Raw genomic sequence first — 21,509 nt, 5'->3', positions numbered from 1 at the left:
CCCTCCTGATGCCACTTGAGTGTCATGGTGGTCTTGGAATCCACACAAGAGGATGATGGCTCTGCTTTGGCTTCCATTTGCTTTGAGAGGCCAGCAGGACACCACCAGGCCTGCCTGTCCCTTAGGCCTGTCCCTCAGCCCTTAAAAGTCTTCTATGTCCCTTGCCCATGGAGGAGTCACCTTGGCTGACCCATGGGTCGTGCTCACAGATGAGACACGGTCCCGGCCAGGGTGAGGATGATGAGGTCACCTGGTACCTAGTGTTCTCACACCCCACAGGTGAGATAGGCCAGGCATACTGTGGGGTGAGGAGCCTGATGAGATCAGAGGAGGGCACAACCCCTCCGGGTGAGGCCATATGCATATATGCACATATGTTAGCACCTGGGCCACACGTGTGCACGCCCACCGATGGGCATAGGCACCCACCAGACCATGTGCTGCATGGAAGCAGCACTTCATTTTGTTCACTGCTATGTTCCCAGAGCTTGACCAGTGCCTGGTGCAGAGAAAGTGCTAGCTAAACATCTGTCCAATGGTAAGTAAGTGGGTGATTAAATGAATGGATTTTTGTGCACATGTGCGTGGGGATGGACCAGTGTCTGTTTCCAAGCGTGTTTTAGACTCATACCCATGGACACCACACCAGCACACAAACGTGCACAAAAAGAAGGGCACACAGGTGTGTGTGGTCACTCGGGTTGATGTGCACATCTATGTGTGCGTGTGCGTTTGAACCCGTGAGTACATAGCAGGGGCCAGCACACACAGGGAGATTCATATGTGCTAGCCACACCCTGCTGCACGTATGTGCATTTGCATTTGTGCACACGCACATTTGCAAAATTTAGGAATATTTAACAACATTGAGCATGTCCCTCATGCCGATTCCGATGCTGAGTGCTGGGTAGGACTCAGGGTGGAGGATGTGCAGAAGGGCTGGACCGGGCTCTGTCCTCAAGATGCTCATAATCCATGAGGATGATGGACATTTATTCAAGCAGATTGTACGAGGGAGTGAAGGAAGCATGGGTACGGATGTGTTTGTGCACGAGTTCAAGGGATCCTTGAGCCATCAGAATGCACAGTTGGATTCCCAACTGTGTCTCCAGGGCGCTGGCTGACTTGAGTGGAAGCCTGGGAGCAGGGATGAGATGGACAGGCTGCTTTGAAAATCACTCATGGCACATATAGTTGACCCTTGAACAATAGTGGGGTAGGGACACCGAAAATCCATGTACAACTCTTGATTCCTCAAAAACTGAACTACTAATAGCCTGCTGTTGACTGGAAGCCTTACTGATAACATGAAAAGTTGTTTAGACATATTTTGTATGTTATATGTATGGTACACTGTATTCTTACAATAAAGTAAACTAAAAAAAAGAAAATGTTACTAAGAAAATCATAAGGAAGAGAAAATACATCTACAGTTTTGTACTATAAAAAAATCCATGTTCAAACCCGTGTTGCTCAAGGGTCAGCCGTATCCCTCTGCCTGTGCATGCACGCGTGGACACTCTGCAGACATCTGACTCCTCCTTAGCATTGAGGAGAGGGTGCATTTAGAGACCCCCTACGAGTCTGGAGCTGAGGAGCTCCTCTAAAGAGTCTATGACCTACATGGCCCAGCTAACCCAGTGAGGACGCAGGTGATTGATGTGGGCTGCATGCTGGGGGTAGGACGAGGTCTGAAGTGTGGCTGGATCTTAAAAATGGCCCCAAAGGAGAGAGCTTGCTTTAGGCTGATGAGTCCTTGCTCTTGTCCCTTTAACCACAAGGGGCTCCCCATCTGGGTGGAGAAGCCTGGGACGAGGAATCCCTGAGGTGAGGACGGGAGGTTGATGACAGCTGCTGGGGGGGTGGGGGTCCCCCATGAATATCAAGGTGGACGGAACAAGTTGAAGATCTATTACTTGAGGGGAAAATGAGGCTCAGAGAAAGGAACAGACTTTTCTGAGTTACGGAGAGAGGCACCAGAGAGTTTGAGACTAGAACCCAGGTCTCTGGGGCACTTGGTATGTACAACCCTTGGAATGCCTGAGGAAGGGGCTGTAGGGCTACTCACTTAGGGTCTGCAGTCCTCAGCAGTCCCTCCTGTCTTCCCAACATAGAAATCAAGGTCTCCCCACCAGATCCTGGGCCTTGGGCTCCTAGCTCCACTCTGTCTGCCCCAGCCCCTTCAAGCTGAAGCATTTCATGCCAAAGCAGGGGGCTGCACTTCATGACCTCCCGATGTTCCATGGGGTACCACTGCTGGATACTGAGCCTAAATCTCACACCAAGATGCTTGTTCTATAGGCCAAGGAAGGAGGGGGATCTTGAACCTATACTTGGGGGCCCTGATTTCAATCCCTGAACAGCAACTTCTAGATGTGTGACTTTAAGCACATCATTTAAACCTTTCTGTGCCTTGGTTTTCTCATCTGTATAATTGGGATAATGTTCTTTCCCTCAAAGCCTCGTCTGTAGATTCAATGAGCAAATGCATAGAAAATTCTCAAGTTTGTCAGTGAAGTAGTAAACGTCCACTCAAAACATGGTAGCAATTATTTTTTTGGTTAAAAACAGCACTTATTAGATTTATCTGGATGGCCCACAGCCTGCATAGGCCCTGCGTGTGGCAGGTGCTCTACAAAACAACTGGTTACTGATCAAAGGGCTGGGACTTTACAGCTGTCAGCTTCCTACCTGAGGTGGGAATTTGGGAACGGTTCTGTCCTGGTGCACGCGTGGTGCATGTCTGAGTGTGGGTGCAGGCCTGACAAGTGCCCAGTGCACTGCGACTTTGCCCAAATCAGATGACTGATCCCACCAGTAAATTGGCTTGAGAAACAAGTTTCGATTTCTACCTGCCTGTGATGTATGGGTGTGCTGGCTCGGGGCTGTGGGCTGGAAGCTCCTAAGCCTGGTGCTTAGGGATGCATGGCTGCTGGCTCAGTGGGCCCAGCGCCTCACCCAAGGGTTCTGGGAGAGACTATTGGGGTGGAATCTCAGAGATTTTCCAGTGATGGTTGTAGCATGGGGAGGTCCTACAGGCTGTTGGGAGGTGGGATATCAGTGCTGAGAGCAGCCTGGGGAAACCTCAGCCCCATCCTTCTGGGTTTGGGGACCTGGGCTCATCCCAGGAGACTGAGGAAGTTGGCCTTCGCTGGGGCAGATTTTCCCCTGGGCCTAGGGTTGCCAGATTCAACAAATAATAATATAGAATGCCCAGCTTGATTTGAATTTGAGATGAAGAACAAATACTTTTAAAGTATAAGTATATCCCAAATATTGAATGAGACATACTTGTACTAAAAAGTACTATTTATCTGAGATTAAAATTTAACTGGGCATCCTGCCCTTTATCTGGCAACACTATCTAGGCCTTACTGGCACCAGCTATGTGACCTTGCGCAGCTCGCCTCCCATCTTAGATCTGTGCTCCCTCTGTACAGTGGAGATAAACTGCTACCCTCACAGGGTTGTCGAGATTGACAAGATTGTGTAGATGCAACATATGGCAGTGGTTCAGACACTGAGCTCCTGAGTCAGACTGGATGAGTTCAAATCCTGAGTTGGCCATGTCCTGGCTGTGTAACCCTGGGCCTCAGTGTTCTCTTCTGTAAAAAAACAAAACAAAACAAAACAACCACAACTGGTAATATCACTTCCTCAAGGAGTTATGGGTAGGATTCAACAATAAAACACACACATAAAGTGCTTATTACAGTGCCTGGCACATAGTAAGTGATATACAAGCATTAGATACTGTATTATTATCAACATTAGTATTTATTAGTCTTACTCTTGTCATTATTGACTGTTCCCTGTTACTCAGCGGCCTCTAAGGCTCTCCCTTCTCACTGGTCATTTTTACATTAGTATGAATTATGCGATAGAGCACTTTCCAATAGATAAGTCATGAGTGCTGTCTTGAGGAGGGGTCACTGGGAGACAGAACGAGGGCATGTGTCCAGAAGGAAAGGGCACGGAAGACCACCAACCCCCACCTCATGCCTGGCCTTTTGAAGAGGCCAGATGGGGAAGAAGTGAGAGCACTAGACTAGGAGTCAGAGAATCTGACTCCGCTCTGTGATCCCTGGTTCTCTTGACACCACCACCCTGAAGGCCGGGTGAAATGCGCAGAGATGGAAGTGGCTGGTCTGCCTCCCGTGCTCAGAGGGGAGGATTGTACGGACCTCAGACATCTCAAACCTGACATGTCCACTGCCCCAAACCTGTCCCTCCCGTAGCCATCCCCATCTCAAAGGCAAATCTACCTCTCCAGGGGCTCAGGTCCCAAACCCTTGCCCTCCCCTCAACTCTGCTCTTTCTTCCATACTCCACATACAAATCCATCAGGAAATCTTGCAGCTCTGTTTCCTCCTAGAAGTCTTCCCTGACCATCAAGTGCTGGTCTGGTCTAAGGCTGTACTCCGAAAATGCATGTGGAATGAAGCAAAACTTTGCAGGGGAGGTGGGGTTGGGGTTCGGGTGCCGAAGTGCAGTCAGGCTCAGGTCGGACTTGGGCTCTGTGAAGCCATGAATGGAAACAAGCCACCAGCCTCTCCAAGATTGTCCTGTCCCTTCTTCTTCCCCACTCCAGGCGCATTGTATCCACACTACACATAGGCTAGAAGCTTACTGAGAAGGGCTGGGGCTGATTTTAATATAAATGGATCTCTCCTCATTGCTCTCCAGCAGCCTGAACTGCTCTAAAAGGATAATTAATTGGAATGAAAAGCCAGCTCTGGCTCCTTGGAGCAGCTCCTCTCGGGGAATTCACAATTCTCATCCTCCAGCCCACCCCGCTTCCCACCCTTGCCCCTCAGGCTCCCTGTCAACCACCTCAGCATCTCAGCTACAGAGGGATGCCCCTGGCCAAGTCCCCACCCTCCCTCCGTGGGGAAGGCCATGGCACTGAGGGCTTCTTATTGAGTGGCCACAGGCAGGTCAAGGTCCGGAGAGGATGCCAGCGGTGGTTGCAGAGGATGAGAGGGAAGAGCATTTGGCCCCATCCATGCCACAGAAACTTGGTGGCCGTTTCTGACAGAGGCAGAGGCATCTCTCCTGGCCCAGCCTATTTGCCTACTTCTTGAGAGTTAGGCTATAGTAAAGTTGGGACATGGGTGCTAACAAATCCTTCACAACTGACTCTCATCAAGTGCTTGAGTACCAAGCACTCTGTGTGAATATTGATTCTTCACAATAAGCAGTGAGCTGGGTACTATTTTAATTCCATTTTACAGAGGCAGAGACTGGAGCACAGAGAGGTTACGCCACTTGCTCAAAGTCACGCAGGCTGTGTGTGGTAGACTCAGAACTCAAACCGGAATATGTGACTCCAGAGTCCTTGTCCTGATGCCCAGCTTGAAGGTAGAGGAGAGACAGAGCTCACATACCCAGTTCCCGACCCATCAGCCAGTCCCTCTCTCCCAGTGATTCCCCCTCCCCCCCCACACACACAAGGCTATTTCCTCGCATTATCACCTCCTCTCTCTCTGCTCCATCCCTCTCCCATGCCTGCTTTTTCCCACCAGGGGCCCTAATCATGGCTGATCAGCTCAGTTGTGAGGATATAAAGGAGACCCTATGTTCTGATGTGAAATTAGACATAATAAAGAAGGAGAGTGCTCAGCCTCAAAAGCCCTTGAGAAATCCCAGAAGTCCCCTTCAGATTTGCCACCACGGACTCCATTTACTTCCTGGGCTTCCCCTAACCCGTCTGCTTTCCCCCAGCACTGCTTTCCCAAAGGAAAATACTACCCCCTCACTTCGTGGTGGACGTCATTGTCTTTATGTAGGGTTTAAACAATATTTTTGAGGCAGTGTTGCACTTTCCTCTAGGACAAAAAGAGAGAATGAGTATCAGAGCTCCAGGATTGCCCAAACAAGATTTTGAGGGCTAGCTTGGGAACCAGTCTGCCTTTACAAATACTGTTTCTGTGGAAAATGCTTGCTGGGTTCCAGAACCCTGGCTTCCACACGGATTGAGGTAGATGTGGCTTATCAGTTTAGCTTCTTGTAATCTCAAAATGCCTTTGGCAACAGAGAGATGAGCTGCTTGGAGAAGAAAGGCCTCTTCATGATTGAGATGTGACGAGTATTGGTTCCTTCTGAGGCCTCCCTCCTTGGCTTGCAGGTGGCCGCCTTCCTGCCTTCATGCTGTGTCCTCACATGGCCTTCCCTCCGTGTGTGTCTATGTCCATACGTCTTCTTCTTATAAGGACAATAGTCATCCTGGGTTAGGATGACTAACCCCACCCCAATCACCTCATTTTTAACTTACTTACTTCCTTAAAGACCCTATTGCTGAATACAGTCACACTCTGAGGTACTGGGGATTAGGGTTTCAACATGTGAATTTGGGGAAGGGGTGGATAATTCAGCCCATATTGGTAGCCACTTGCCCATGTGAAATTTCAAGCACCCTGTGTGGATTGATAGGGGGTGTTTTAGCTAGGTATGAGTGGTCCCCACACAGATCAACCATAATGGAGGGTGGGATGATCACCTGCTGTTCCCCCCACCTTCTGTAACAGATTATTTGGGACCCTGGAGCAATGAACTACAGCTAGAGACTGATTCAGTTCATGGTATCTATAGACATTCGATTGACACCAAGATACTGCTGGCATCTTGGGAGCAGACCAGGGGTGTTTCAAATCTAGTGCAGAGGAATTTCTCAAAAATCTAAAGTTTAGATTTAGGCCACTGTCAGTCAAAAAGCCCACTGCAATATTTCTCAACCCTGGTCACCACAAAGGCCATGACAAGTGGCAAGTGCTTTATTAGTAGGAGCAGGATGAGCAAGAAAGTGCTCTTTCCATATCCACCTTGGAGAGATTTGCCTTTTGTGTCTCACCTCACAATCTCATCTCCCTCTGGTGACTGGTCCATGTGTCCTGAAACATTTCTGGGTATATCTCGGATTGACTTGACGTCTTGAATGTAAGGATATTGATTGGATCTTTTTATACCAATAGATTATAGGACACCCAAAATGGCAAAAAGCGTCCCTGTCACCTATGGGAAAGATGAGACCTCTAACCCAACAGAGAGCAGGTTACACCCAAGGAGGCCTTTTTTATTTTCATTAGATGAAACTGAGTTCCTGATCTCAGGGGACAAGTCAGGAAGAGTAGGGAACAAAGTAGATTGACTCCAGGCATTTGCTGCATAAGAGAGGAGCCTACTATAACCCCCTTCAATAGGAAGAGCCCAAGATTTGGAGTCTAGAAGATCTAGGTCCACATCCTGGCTGTGTGACCCTGAGTAAGTCACTTAATCTCTCTGGATCCTCAGTTTTCACATCTGTAAGATGGGGATGACCAAATGACATAATCTATAAAAGTGATGAGCCCAGTGACTAGCACATAATAGTACTTCGTCCATCACAGCTCCTTTTTTTCCCATTCTCTCTCCTCCCAGTCTGTATCTTTGGGTCTTCTCACACTCACCTTGCCCAGGCAAGGTGACTGTCACATCTCCTATTGCCACTTCTCTGCAAGATTAGTCCTATTATAAGACAAAAAGACCTGATGTACACAGTATAACTTGACAATTCCTTGGTTTTCCAACGTATAAATGGGTTGGATATGGTAATTATCTGAGTTTCTTCTCATCTCTGACTTTCAGAAATGTGATACTCTAAGGGGCTGCAGGAACTTGGGGCTTTGGAAATTCAATTTGGGGCCGGTTGGGACCCAACTCATCCTAATGAAGCAAGACTGGACTGGGTCCTTGGGGGGGCAGGTCACATAGGCCACTCCCAATCTTACCATGAGGGCAGGATAAGTGGGGCTGGCACCAGTGACAGAGCTAGGGGATGTTACTATAATTAAAACACCAAGTCTACATTGATTCCATGCTGACACTTTTCTACAGAGTCTGGCTGACATCCGTGGCTTATAAGAATGTTTTGTCAAAATATTTTTTTTTTCTTTAAAAAAAGAAAAATTCTTGCCAAAGTAGCACAGCCATATCATCCAGGACTCTCTGAGAATGAACTGGCTCAGAATGAGGTCTGAGCAGGGAGATCTGCCTGTTGGCCCTGAGAGACCTGGGACTGGAGTGGGCTTGAGGTCTGAAGGGTTCCTGGCTCCAATTCTGGTACTTCAAGGTCAAGGTTCCTCAGAGGGGTGTGGAATATAGATGCTTAGAGCTCTGGTCCAACCCAGAGGGAGATAGGGATTTGCCCAAGGTCTTGCTGCCTTCTGGGGGTGTGGCAGTACTGGAGCTGTCTTACTCATGACTGAGGCACTATAGAGTGGAAAAGGCAACAGGCTCCTTGACGCTTGTTTCTTAGACTCAGTTTTCTTGTTTGAAAAGTAGGGGTAACAATGTGTAAGCTAGAGGTTTGTAATGGGGATTAGATAAGATGATGTATGGCAAGGTGCCTGGCTTAGTGAAGATATGAGAATAAGTTCCTGCCAGTATTCTATGGGAGGGCAGAGAACTTGGATTCAGGAGACCCGGCTGGATTTTGGGCCCATCACTTATGTTCTCTGGGTCTCAGTGTCCTCATTTACATAATGAGGGTAATAGCACCTTCCGTGCTGTCCTCACAGAGCATTATAAAGACTATTGAGGAGCTTCCCTTCTGAACAGTATAACACTGTAGCCTACCAGACAGGAGTAACAATAAGAACTGGGGTTTTCAGAATACTCATTAGGAAGCAAACAATGGTCTTTACATTTTATAGATGAGGAAACAGACGCAAAGAGGTTGAGTGACTTGTCTGAGATGGGTTAGCACAAGCAGCCTGGTTCCAATCTCTGTGCTCTTGATTATCATACCACATTGCCTCTCTAAAAGGACCATCAGTGTTTATAATAAAAATAATATAATAATAATAAAATATAAAATAATATAATATAAAAATAAAATAATAATACAATATAATAATAACCCAAAGGCCTTCTGAAAAACAAATGTGTCTTAAAGATTCAGTTCTTTTTTTTTTTTTTTTTTAAAAGACTCAGTTCTAAGGGGACATCCTACTCACAAAGGAGGTGCTAGGGCCCACGAGCAGCCAATGGTGTGATCCTCCATTCCCAGCACTACCTCGGGAGTGAGGATGTGGAACTTCTGGGGAGCTGTCTGGGTAGAGGAGCCACACTCTGGGCTCCAGGCTGATGGATTTCTCCCTCCTCAGGTATTGATCTTTTTGCCTAACTGCCTATGAAACAGCTTTGCCCTCCTTGACCCTGAATCAGGCTGAAAATCAAAATGGTGGCTCTCCCACTGTCCCCTGAAGCCCATGATAAAATGGCATATTTCTTCTCCTGGGAAATCTCCAAGACCTCAGTGTCTGGGCCACAAACCCCTAGGAGCTCTAGATCGTCTTCCCAATGCCATGTGAGGGGCTTTGGAGGCCAGACTGGGTGTCTGTGGGTGACAACTCAGATAGAATTCAGGATGAATCTAGATAAGCAAGCTGTAGGCTGGGCTGGGTGCGGAGGAGCCGATGGCAACTTGAGTCCCCATTGCAGCCACAGTACAGACCCAAGGGGGAGGCATGTAGACTTCTTAGCAGCCCCAGAGAGCTCCTCAATTTTGAAGATGGAAACTGCTCTGCAGTCCAGAGATAGGAAGGGAATCAGCCAAAGTCACCCAGCAAATTGTTTGCCAAGTCAGGACTAGACTAGATCTTTGCAAACCTTGTAGCCTGCACATCTGCACCCCCTACCCCAGTCAACAACTAAAAGTGAATAGGACAGAGGCCTGGAATAGAAAGAAGGGGGATTGTCCTCATCTCTGAGCTCTAGCTGCCCTCCCAGTGCCTCTATTATTTAGCACTGTACTACTTGACCAGCCAGGGCTCCAGGTTTTGGAGGTCAACCTAAGACCCTGTCAAAGGGGCCTTAATCAGAACTCAGCTTTTTGGGGATATGAGCCATTGCCCTTGAAAAACAGCATACTAAGCAGCACTAAATAGCACCTGGCCCCTTACCCACTGCCTTTCTTGTGCCAAGTGACCCAATCAAAGATGTCCCAGCTAGAGGTTTCCTAAAGCAAGAGAGACCACAATTCAGAAAGGGAGGGTGGCTGAGGAACTGGCTTTAATTTAACACTTACTGTGGGACAGGCATATACTGAAGGCTATACATAAACCTTCATTTAAATTCTTATTTAATAAAATCTTTAAAAAGGGGGGCACCTGGGTGGCTCAGTGGTTGAGTGTCTGTCTTGGCTCAGGACGTGATCCTGGGGCACTGGGATTGAGTCCTGCATTGGACTCCTCACAGGGAGTCTGCTTCTCCCTCTGCCTGTGTGTCTGTCTCTCTCTCTCTATGGAATTTATTCATGGATAAATAAATAAAATATTTTCTAAACCTCATATTTAAATCTCATACAAGTTGTGTTAAGCAGGTATTATTTAATTCCCATATTACCAAGGCAAAACTGAGGCTCAGGGAGAAGAATTTGTTTGCCCAAGGACACACAGCTAATGGGCATCAGAGTCAGGATTCACAACCAAAGCTGTTCAACTCTGAACACTTTTATCACATCAAATTGTTCTTTTAAGGGAACAAGGAATATGGGAGACTTGTTCCATCAGGACAAGAACTTGGATGACATACCTCTGAAACCTGAGATTCAGAGGAGCAGGGACACATGGATCTTAGAGAAACAGTCATCTTGTCAGTGGTGCTTTGGATTTCAGACCCAGCATGCTACACTGAGCCCTACTTGTGATGTGGTCATGATACTCATCTCAGTGAGTCCATAGGGACAAATGTACAGATGGCGACACTGAGGCTCAGAGAGGCCTGTATGTCAGGTCAAGGTAACACTGTGTTTGGGCCAGAGTCAGAACTCGAACCCGGGTCTCTGATGACTCAGAGTTCTGTTGGGTTTCCTGGTTCTGGGGAGCTGTCCCTGGTGCTGACCCCCCAATCCACACTCTCTAACTTGACTTGGTCACTTATCTGGCTTGGATTCCTGCACTATAGGGCCCTTTAAAAGCTTCTTTTGGTACAGGAAGACAAAGCCTTGAGAGGACAAGTGACTTGTCCAATGTCACATAGCAGGTCCCTGTGCAACCTGAGTTACCTTATCACTCACACGATTGCTTGAGGACTTTGCATTTCTAAATTGACATTTGAACTTTTCTTGTCTCCTAGGTTCACCTAAAATGCTGTTTGAGACCAGATTTGAAGCTTGTACTGTTCACTAACTCTGCCAAAGTAATAGAAAGAAATATCTTACAGGTTTGTATTATTTGATAACTTGCAAAATGTTTTCACCTTGAATTTTTAAAATAACCTTTTGGAGCAAGACAGGGTGGATAATGGAGGTAAAATAGAAGAGATTCAGAAAGATTAAGTGACTTTCTTAAGGTCACCCAGCTAGTGAGTTGTAGAACCAGGACTTGAATCTGGTTCTTTTTCCTCCCTATCCTGATGTCCCTCCCCGGCATTGAGGAACAAAATAAGAGAGGAATTTTGTTGGCTTGAGCTCTTCCTGACTGGACATGCCTCCATCTGAGCTTGTGGCCCTACCCTATGCCTCAGCCAGCTTCCTAGCACCTGTTTGGGGTACTGGCTCTCCTGGCTTTGGGTAGATGCTCTCTTTACAGCCATGCCATACAGGAAATGGAGATAGGCCATTCACTGCCCATTTTCACCTTCCACTTAATCCCAGGGGTGTCAGCCTCAGGGATGCTGGCCAGGAAGTCGTAAGCAAACTGGCGGGGGTGGGGGGGGGCACAATCTGGACCAAAGAACCCTTCAAAGACTGGAGAATGAGCAAGAAGGAACCTTGGGGGGGGGGCGCTGAGAGAAAGAAGACTGTGGAGGCAAATAGGAGTCAGAATGAAAGATGAGTATCCACCCACACTTCATTCAGCCAGGTGTTCACTGTCATCATAGGGCATCGTGACCACAATGCTCTTTCAAGGTGTATACAGATCTCTTTTGGGCTGGAAGATTGTGAGGATATCTGCAAGGTGGTTGTAGCATATAGATTCAATTTCAATGATGGACCCAGCTGGGTTACACTGGTCTCCACTTCTAATACTCTGCTCTTCCCTGTTAATGAGTATCGCTTCCCAAAGTGGAATTAGTGACGATAGCCACTGTCTTTGTGAATGTGTGTATGCATGTGATTAGGAATGTATCAGTCCACCCTTTCTCTCTTTAATGTCTTTCTTCTTTTACCCTCACCCATTCCATCCTCTCATCCAAGCAGAAATGGGTGAGACCTAGGACCCCAGGGGATGATGGTGGGCAATGAGAGTGAGGAATTTCTCATCCAATCAGGTGATGAAAGAAAGAACTGCTTCTTCCTTCTTTGCCCCTTACCCCACCCTTTATCTGTAATAAGCTCCCTTTTCCCGGATTGCCACGGAGGAGGAGGAGAGGGTGGAAAATTATTCTTGTTCTGCTCCTCGAAAACTTTAAAATGCTATCACCATGGAAACTGCTCTTGAGCAGTCATGGAGCATGCTTGTGGGAGAGGGTGAGGCGAGAGGAGGGAAGTGGGGGGGAGGATGAGGATGGTGTTGGAGTGAGATGCACAAAGGGGTCTCCGTACCACCTCAGCTCTGTTACTTCTTTTGGTTTAGTTGATGCATAATGGAATGAGGCTATCTGGGCTGAAAAGTCTCCCTTAGAGCTGAGTGGGCACAGAGCCTTCTCTGGACTGAAGGGGTCTGGGGTAGCTGGGGATCTATTCCTGTGTGTGTGTGTGTGTGTGTGTGTGTGTGTGCACAGCTTTGTGTGTGTGTGTGTGTGTGTGTGTGTGTGAGAGAGAGAGAGAGAGAGAGAGAGAGAGAGTAGGGGGAGGGGTACAAAGATAAAATACACACTCTGCCCTCAAAGGAATTTGATAATTACAGGGGGAAGAAGAACTGTGTTCTCTGGAATTTAGTACATGCCGTGTAGTTTATTATATATTTCTTCTTTAAAATCCTTGTACTGACCCTGTCAAAATAATCATTCTCACTCCCATTTTACAGAGAAGGAAACTAAGGCTCAGAAAGCCAAGTGACTTTTCCAAGGACACACTGCCAGACAATAGCAGAGCTGGATTTGACAGCTGGTCCTCTAGCTCCAAATGATAATGATCAGTTATTGCTTATTCCATGTCTACCATGTGTCAGGCACTGTGCTAGACACTTAATATATTTATAATTCTCACAGCCATGTGGACAGGGAATTTTTACTTCCAATGCACTGAGAAGGAAGCTGGGGCTCAGTGAAGCTAAAGAAATTTCCCAAGGTCACACAGTTAAGAGAGGACAGCCAGCATTAAAACGGCAAATGGGAAAGTCAGGATTTGAACCCAGGTGTGCCTGATGCTGAAAAGAGCAGTTCCTTTTCCACCATGTTTTGTAGCCAGATAATAGAGCTGAAGGGGGTGAGAGAATGCTTGAATGCAGGCTGGGGCTAGCCTACCTCACCTCAAGAGTCCATCGTGAGGATGGGTGTCACAACGTGGCCACCTTGCACATATTATCTCCAAGGCCCTGGAGAGCCCTGGAGAGTTTGGTCCAAATGTGGGAGGTCAAGAGAAGGCTCCATGATGGGCCCAGGGACTAACCCACCCTAGGGCATGGATAATGGTAGGAGACCCCACCTCAGAAGAGGTAGACCATGGGCTTAGTGGAAGGAAATGGTTGAACAGGGGGGAAACTATGAAAGGCAAAGCCTCTCACAACTCTCTTGGGAAGTTCTTCCTTTTCTAGATGGAAAGGGAAGGAAATGTATCCATCAAAACGGGTTAAGTTATGCTGCGGTAATAAACATCCCAGAGATCAGTGGCTTAATACTCTGAGCTTTATTTCTCTTCCATGCTACACGGTATCAGTTAGCCTTTGCTGAATGGCAAGCCACTCCAAACATTGGTGGCTCAAAACAAGACACATTGTATATGTTCCCTGATTCTCAGGACTGGCTGGGTGACTCTTGGGAGTCTGGCAGTTTCGATGGGGGCTGGATATAAACCACTCACATGTTTGGAGCTTCAACTGGGACAGCTGAGGCCTTTCTCTGTGTGGTCTCTCTTCCTCCAGAAGGCTAGCCCTGACTCATTCACACAGCGGCTGAGTTCCAAGCCACAAAAGAAGGCAAGCTTCAATGTGCAAGCACTTTGCAGGTCTCTGCAACACATCTTCTAATATTCCATTGGCCAAAGCAGGTCACACAGCTGAGCAGGTTTAAGGGGTGCAGAAATGGACTTAGTCTCTGGATGACGGGTGGGGGGGTAGCAAAGTCATGTTGTAAAGGGGAGTACACAGGGATGGGAGGGATATTGCAGCCATCTTTACAATCTGCCACATGCTGCTCATCACATCAGCTGGAGAAAATCTGCCCATGTCATCCTCATACCAGGACCTAGGCTGTGTGACTTGATCTCACTGTGGCTCGATCTCACTGTGACTTCTAGTAACTACCACAGGCATCATTTCTTGAGTGCCTACTGTATGCCAGGCAACTTAAGAATGTCTCAGAGTGTTGTCCTGGCATCTTTCTAAAGTAAAGGTTATTATCACTGTTTTGAAGCTAATGAAGCAGAGTGGTTGGGGAACCTACCCAAGGTCACACATCTGATAAGAGGCAGAGCCAGCACTAGGACCCAGGTAGTCTGACCCCAGACGTGATGTGCCTTCCAGAATGTTATGTTCTTCCTTCAGCTCCTCAGAGAGAGGACAGAGGGAATAGTCCACAGGTGACTCTGGTTTCCTGCAAGAAAGGTGGCTGAGGTGACCTTTATATCATTTGTTCACTTAGTCATTTATTCATTCGATCCATAATTATTTAAGTGCCTCCATGGACAGGAAGACCAGTGAACAATACAGACTGGATCCCTGCTATCATGGAGCTTATGATTTGAAACTCCCACTTCTTATCCCAAAGTCAAGAACTCTGTAAATTCTCAGCTTTAGAAAATGGGGAGTTTCCAAGGTTGAGGAGGCCCACAGGATCTCTACTCTAGCAGAGTTTGCCCAGGAATCAGAGGAGCTGGAGGGCAGAGTTCCAGAACTTGGGCTGCTTGGGAAGCCCGGGAAGCTGGCAGCCTCAATGATGCATCTTACAGGAGCCACATGTTTGCTCAATGAGGAGCAAAGTTACTGAGAAACGCATTCCACGCTGTGGGCAGAGCTTTCCTGGCTGCTTCCTGCATCCAGAGAAGTTGGGCTGAGGGCTGAGAGGGAGAGGAGTGTTCCTGGATCCCATGCAGATGAGCTCCCTGGCAAATGAGAGCTAAGGACAGGGTCGTGGTCTTGTTCAGCCACCGTGGTCCTAAGAGCTCCCAGTCTGTGTCACCCCAGATGTACACTTGGGATCACCTGACCCAGCCTTCTCTCTCTGTCCCCACCATGCTTCAGAGCGCACAGCTTGGCTGTTGCATGCTTGTCACATGGTCATTTAGCTCCCTCTGGAACCCCTCCAGGGATGAGGAACTCACTACCTCCAGAAGCAGTCTGTTCCAAAGTCCTTCTGATTCTTTGGCTACTTTGCCCAAAAGCCCACACAACCCACATGCCATCAGCTATGTAAAGCCAGCACATGCCAGGATGCTGTTGTGTCCTGGGTGCAATGACATTCTCCTGGCGGGTGGGCTGCTGGGGGGTGGGGGGGATGTTATGTGAGCATGCATGGCCCCAGGCAGATGGGCCTGGCTCTGCCTGGCTGTCACTCAGATATGCCGGAGCCTCCACTCACTCTGGCTCCCCGCGAGTACAACTATTTATAAAAGATGAGGCCTGCCAGGGAACAGGGAGAGGCTGAGGCATCTGCTCCCTCTGCCCGGGGGACCAGCACTCACCAGGCCCTTCCCTGATTGAAGGACCCCCAAAGGTCCTAGTCCATCAGCTCCCAGTGAGCGCCACCGCCTCTCTGCTTGCCCTGCACTCAGATGGACCATCTCAGGGATGGGGCTGGGAGTGGGGGATGTGCTCTACTCAGAGTGGCAGTCCCCTTGTCCTGCCCCCATCCAAAATCAGCTTCTGGAGAGGAGAGGGCAGCTCCTCTTGCAGGGGCGAGGCTGTGCCCCCCTTTCTGAACATGCCGTGCTGTTTCTCTTACGGAGCTAACCCCTAGCCTCCGGGGCTGACTCTGCTGAGACTGGAAGCCTCTTGAGGGCAGGGACCACAGAGTGTTCTTTGATGCCAACCCTGAGGCCCTTAGGGTCCTGCAGGAGCAGGTACTTGCAGCAGGCAGTGTAGCAAGGGGGGCATGGAGCTGGCTTGGGGGCAGTTTGGAGCAGGCCCAGAGATGTGGGTTCAAATCTTGACTGTACCTCCATTTTCTCATTCGTCAGGGAAGGACGAAAGAATATCTACCTCTCACGGTTGTGATCATGTTGCATATTACCTGTCATTACATTTTTCACTACTTAATGAATGGAAGGAGCGCTGAATTACAGTCAGAAGGCCTGAGTTCTGCTGCCCCTGGTGCAAAGCAGCATGATGTTGGGCACTAAATCCCTCCTTTGTGAGCCCCGGTTTTATCACGGGCACGAGGGGTGTGCTAATGACGGTGACATCTGTCCTCTTTCTCAGGGCTTGTTGTGAGGCTGAGATGGGGGAAAGCCAAACTGTAAAGTGCTTGGAGTGTTTGTGCCAATGGCAGCCACGTTGGGCTGTGACCCAGGGCCCCAACAAGCCTGTGAAGAGGATGAGAGAGTGGAAGGATTCAGGATAGATAGATTTCACAAAATGAACGAGCCCCAGGCCTGGGGAGCTTAAATCAGCCCCTTCATTTACAGTTGGTCGCCTTTGGGGCAAACTGGGTCACCTCTCGTGAGTGTGTTTTCTTCTCTGGAAAATGGGAATAACACTGTTTCCCTCATGAGATGCTATGAGGAAAGCAAGTTTCCTGACTGGAGACGGAGGGGAAGGCTGGAGTGTCCTCATGGGGGGATTCCCTGGGAGTAAGAGAGTGATGGAAGGGTGCGGTCATAGTTACTGGTTCTGGAGTACCCACTGCAAGCCCTGCCAGGGCTCTTACTATATTACTTCGAATACAATAATCCCACCATGAGGACATTGTCTTCTTTGTTTGACAGATGGGGAAATGGAGGCACAGAGCATCATCTAATGTCACAGGTTTAACAAATGACAGAACCAAGAATTGGAGAGACTGTGGAGAAGGGGGAACCCTCTTGTATTGCTGGTGGGCAGTGTGGAGGTTCCTTAAAAAGTTAAAATAAAGCTACCCTATGACCCAGCAATTGCACTACTGGGTATTTACCCCAAAGATACAGATGCAGTGAAACAGCAGGACACCTGCACCCCAATGTTTATAGCAGCAATGTCCCCAATAGCCAAACTGTGGAAGGAGCCTCGGTGTCCATCGAAAGATGAATGGATGAAGAAGATGTGGATATGTATACAGTGGAATATTCCTCAGCCATTAGAAACGACAAATACCCACCATTTGCTTCGACGTGGATGGAACTGGAGGGTATTATGCTGAGTGAAGTAAGTCAATCGGAGAAAAACATCATCATATGGTTTTACTCATACCGGGAATACAAGAAATAGTGAAAGGGATTATAGGGGAAAGGAGGGGAACTGAGAGGGAAAAATTAGAGAGGGAGACAAACCATGAGAGACTCCTAACTCTGGGAAACAAATAAAGGGTTGCAGAAGGGGAGGCGGGAGGGGGATGGGGTGACTGGGTGACAGGCGCTGAAGGGGGCACTTGATGGGATGAGCACTGGGTGTTATATGTTGGCAAATAGAACTTCAGTAAAAACAAATGAAAAAAAAATGTTAAAATGGAAAACAAAACAAAACAAAAAACAGAGCCAAGAATTGAACCCCATGTTTCTGGCACCAGGGCTTGGCTTCTGCAGTCACATCATGCTTCACCCACAGAAAATTTCCAAGCCCTTCTAAATTCATCATGGAGGGATTGAGGGTAGCCAGGCCACTTTCTAGAGGGTCAGAGGGCTGGGGTGAGTGGGCAACTCCCCAGGCTCTGGCTGCTAAAAATCCCTTCAGGCAAAACCTAAAAGAGTCTGTCCTGGAGGCAGTTCAGCTTGGGGTGTGGTCGGCAGACCTGTGTGGTACAGGGGATTAAATTGTGTCCCCCAAAGGATATGTCCACATTCTAGTTCCCAGTACCTGTGAATGTGATTTTATTTGAAGTAGAGTCTTTGCAGATGTAATTAAGTTCTGGAGCTCGAGATGAGATCATCCTGGATTTAGGGTGGGCCCTAAATCCAATTACTGGTGCTTAATAAGATAAAGGAAAGAGAAATCTGAGATACACAGACCCAAAGGGAAGGCCAGGTGAAGGCAGAGGCGGAGATTAGAGTTAGCATTCAAGAGCCAAGGATCATCAAGAGCCACTGGAAGCTGGAAGAGACAGGGGAGGATTCTCCTTTAGATCCTTCAGAGGGAGCGTGGCCCTTTTGACTCGTGGATTTGGGCCTGCTGGCCTCCAGAGCTGTGAGACAGCACGCATCTGTGGTTGTAAGCCACTTGGTGGTGATTTGATACTGGAGACCTAGGAAAAGTAATACAGGAGGCAGGATGTTGGCTGGAATGTGGCAGCTGGCCTGGGGCTAAGGGAAGGGAGCTGGTGGTCTTTGGGGTGAAAGGAGGGGGTGGGAGGAGTACAGGGCCAGGGTGACCATGCCAAGCTTCCTGCTATAAGATGCTGGGTTGTGGGACCAGCCCTGGGCTGCAAGAAGAGAGGAGGGGGTGCCGATGCCTGGCCAGGCCCCTGTGAAACATGACTGCAGGTGCATGGTCGATTGTGCTGGTCCTCCCTGCAGCTCTGGAGCCTCGCTGGTCAGGGCTCCCAAGCGGAAGGTAAGGTAGCAATACCTTCTGTTTGATATCCCGGTGTAACAGTTCTCTCCGGGACCATAGGTGAGCATTTTGTGCCATCAAGGATCCAGTTGGCCTATCAGTGAGTGGAAGGGTCAGCTTTCTTGCACAGGTATGGAATGGAAAGGAGAGTAGGGGGCAGGAGGTGGCCCCTCGGAGCATCTGTGGATCTTGGGATTAGACTAAGGTGGAATGTTCTTGGCAGGAGGAAGTGGCTCCTGAGGTTTCAGGAAGACACAACTTTTATCTAGAAGAAATAAAGGGTGTGGTGTGCTTCATGCCCAAAGAGACACATCCTAGGATGATTTTCTAAAGAGCAGTTGCTTCTCTCACAGAAGACGGAAAGAGAAGGGATACTTGTGGACACGGGGAGGAGGGATGCTGGAGGGTGTCACCAAGTGTTGGGTGGGTGGGAGGCTCTAAGCCTGAGCCTGATGCTCAGACATTCTCGCTGGTGGGGAATTCCTTATCCCTACCCCGGGAGAGTGGAATTGGGCTCCACATCTTGGGAGAGTTTTATGCCGAACCCTACTTACAGATGGCAAAGGACTCTGTGTCTTGTGCCTGGTCCTCGCTTTAATCATAAAGTGGTGAGGGCGGGGGAACAAGCTCGAGTTGGCCTTGAAGGATGTGCAGGCAGAGGGAACAGTGTGAACAAAGGTGTGGAGGTAGGAATAAAAAGAAAGGGTTTCTAGAGAAGTGAAGTGCCCGGATCCCGGGTAGAGTTGAGAATGCGTGTGTAGCCCAGTGGGAGGCAAGGCTGGAGGGCTAGGGGTTGTGGATGAGGTGGGCACTCATGTTTCCTGTGGTTCCTGTGACACCAGGCTTCACATGTCTCTTCTCGTTGTATCCTTGTCATAGACTTGCAAGATACAGACTGCGATGCCTATTTTACAGAAGAGAAAATGGAGACTCAAAAGAGGTAAGTAAATTTCCCCCAGAGTGTGTTGTGAGGAGCTGCCCCACCCACGTGGAGGCAGGTTTGGAAGGATCTGGAGAGCCAGAAAGAGATGTTTGGACTTGAGGCCACAGCTAATAGGGAGCCATTGTAGATGTTTGAGCAGGAGCATGGCGCGATGAAAGCGATGCTGACAGAGACCCGACAGCTAAGTGGAAGATTGGTAAGAAAATGACAGTACAAAATAATAATCATAAGAGGAAGAATGGAAGACTCAGGAGTATCTTGGCTGTCTTGGCATCCTTGTCTCTTAGTCAGGGGGCACCTGGAGGTCAGGCTGAAACAAAGGTATAGCTGGGATGGAGAGAGGCTAAGAGACAAGGTTGGGTAGAGTTACAGGAAGGGAGAGGATATTGGGGGATTAAGGGAGAGAGGGGACTGATGGGATCTAGTGGCTCTGGACAGAGAGAAGACGGGAGGATGAGCTTTAAGGGGACTTTCGGGATGGGTTTTTGTACCAACACCCAGGCAGGACCAGAAGGGCAGCCACATAAGCCGAGGGTTAGCTGTGGCTTGGCTACTACCCCACTGTGTGATCATGGGAAATGAACTTCATGTCTCTGGGTCCCTGTTTTCTCATCTTTAATATCCAGGGAATATATACCCCTCCCCTACCAAAAAAAAAAGTTCTGTTCCACTGTTCCTCTCTCTGGCCCTACTCCTTGGAGAGCAACTGCAGGAAGAACATCTCAGTCCCTCCAGCCCTTTCTGTGGAGCACCGGGATAGCTTTCCTCTAAGGGGACATTTGAACAGGCCTTGAGGGCAGGGATGAGACATCTGGAAAATGGTAAGGAAAAGGTATTCCTGGCTGAGGGCATGACAGGGGTAAAGGCACAAAGACATGGGTAGACCTTGCTCCTGAGGTCTTGGCTACTGTCTTATTATTCATGTCTCTACTGGCTCTGTTACTGCACACACTCCAAGCATTGGTGGACTCCAGTACATAGAAATCACTTACAGGTGGATTTTGCACCCTTTTTTTGGTTGAGACAAGTTGAGGCAGAAAGAATATCGCTGCTAAGAAGAGAGAACATAATGCTGAAGCCCTGTCGGCGCTGTGGGTGGTAACAAAGCTGTCAAGGAGCAGGCCGGGAGGAGAGGGTGTGATTGTAGTCACATTATTTTTGCTCCTAAATTGAAATTAAAGATCATTTCAACTCCAGATGCTAGAAAGGCCTGGGTTCATTACTTTCCAGGATTTTGTCCGTGCTCTCGTTCTACATTCAATTAGAGCAATTTAAGGTAATTAATTAAATTTGTTATTTGATTAATAAAGATAGAAATTCAGCTAAGTCGCTGTGAAGGAGGAAGTCATGTTGGGATTTGGTAGCAGAGGTTTGGGGAAACTCCTTCCTGCCTCCTGCTCTGCCTACTGCTCCCCCCAGTTACCCACCATATCGTTCATGGACCCCCTATCATTCCAGCTTGGGCTGAGGAGTGAGAGCTTCAGGGTCAGGGTCCTATGTGTGGTTGTGTTCTGGATGAAACAAGGAGGCTGGGGTGGCTGAACTAGTGTGGTCCACAGTGGAGAGGCAGGAAATGAGGAAGGAGTGGTTAAGGCGTTGCTTCATCTGGAAGAGGCAGGGTGCTGAAGAGGGACCAGACGCACAGCTTGGAGCAGGCTGGGAAGAAGCTGGACTGACACAGAGGTGGGGGCCGCAGAAACCAAGGCCAAACTGCAGGGGTATGGGGAAGGGAGGAGGGAAGGAGCCAAGCCAGGTAGAGCTGTGCAGCAGAGGCTGGATGCAGATGACAGGTGCCAGCCCTGGCA

At 48.5% G+C, this 21,509-nt stretch overlaps 1 long non-coding RNA gene across 1 annotated transcript in view; it reads left to right on the top strand.

The window, feature by feature from the left end:
- The first annotated feature begins 11,113 nt into the window (after window positions 1-11,113).
- Window positions 11,114-21,509, top strand: part of LOC140612678 (uncharacterized) — a 55,552-nt gene continuing 45,156 nt past the window's right edge. The window contains exons 1-3 of the long non-coding RNA XR_012013822.1: window positions 11,114-11,202; window positions 17,006-17,420; window positions 19,641-19,701. This is a non-coding gene — a long non-coding RNA (uncharacterized lncRNA). The remainder of the gene's footprint in view (window positions 11,203-17,005; window positions 17,421-19,640; window positions 19,702-21,509) is intronic.

Source organism: Canis lupus, chromosome 21 (assembly GCF_048164855.1).
Source record: "Canis lupus baileyi chromosome 21, mCanLup2.hap1, whole genome shotgun sequence".
Lineage (NCBI taxonomy): Eukaryota > Metazoa > Chordata > Mammalia > Carnivora > Canidae > Canis > Canis lupus.
This window is presented reverse-complemented; position numbering and strand designations above follow the sequence as displayed.